Source organism: Melanostigma gelatinosum, assembly GCF_949748355.1.
Source record: "Melanostigma gelatinosum genome assembly, chromosome: 7".
Lineage (NCBI taxonomy): Eukaryota > Metazoa > Chordata > Actinopteri > Perciformes > Zoarcidae > Melanostigma > Melanostigma gelatinosum.
The window spans coordinates 1,214,995-1,216,364 of NC_136640.1; positions in this window are offsets into that span (position 1 = coordinate 1,214,995).

The following is a 1,370-nucleotide window of genomic DNA, read 5'->3' on the forward strand; positions in this document are numbered from 1 at the left end:
TGCTATTCATCCGTGAATGAGTTCATTCAAAGGAAGAAGCAGAAATCAGCTTCAAGTGACGCTTCAGTCAAAATATTACAAATAATTATTCATCTGAAAAAAGTGAAAAAAGACACAAATTCTGAACTTTTGACACTTTTTTTAAAAATCACCTGCTTAAAAAATAAACTGCAATAAAACACCTGCAGGAACCTGAACCTGTGCACACCTGCATCACACACACACGCACACACACACCTACAGACACGCAGACACACACACTCACACACACACTCACTCACCTACAGACACACACACAGGCACATACACACACTCACTCACTCACACACACACAGACACTCACTCACTCACGCACACACTCACTCACTCACACACACACAGACACTCACTCACTCACGCACGCACACACTCACTCACTCACACACACACAGACACTCACTCACTCACTCACACACACACAGACACTCACTCACTCACTCACACACACACACACTCACTCACTCACTCACGCACACAGACACACACTCACTCACTCACTCACACACACACAGACACTCACTCACTCACACACACACACACTCACGCACACAGACACACACTCACTCACTCACTCACGCACACAGACACACACTCACTCACGCACACAGACACACACTCACACACTCACTCACGCACACAGACTCACTCACTCACGCACACAGACACACACTCACACACTCACTCACACACTCACTCACTCACTCACGCACACAGACACTCACTCACGCACACAGACACTCACACACTCACTCACTCACACACTCACACACTCACTCACTCACTCACGCACACAGACACTCACTCACGCACACAGACACTCACACACTCACTCACTCACACACTCACACACTCACTCACTCACTCACGCACACAGACACTCACTCACGCACACAGACACTCACACATTCACTCACTCACACACTCATTCACGCACACAGACACTCACACACACACTCACTCACTCACTCACTCACTCACGCACTCACGCACACAGACACTCACACGCACTCACGCACACAGACACTCACACATTCACTCACTCACTCACACACTCACGCACTCATGCACTCACGCACTCACGCACAGAAACGCACACAGACACACACTCACTCACTCATTCACTCACTCACGCACACAGACACTCACTCATGCACACAGACACTCACTCACTCACGCACTCACTCATTCACTCACTCATGCACTCACTCATTCACTCACTCATGCACTCACTCACTCACGCACTCACTCACACACACAGACACACACACTCACTCACGCACACAGACACTCACTCACTCACTCACTCACTCACTCACACACACAGACACTCA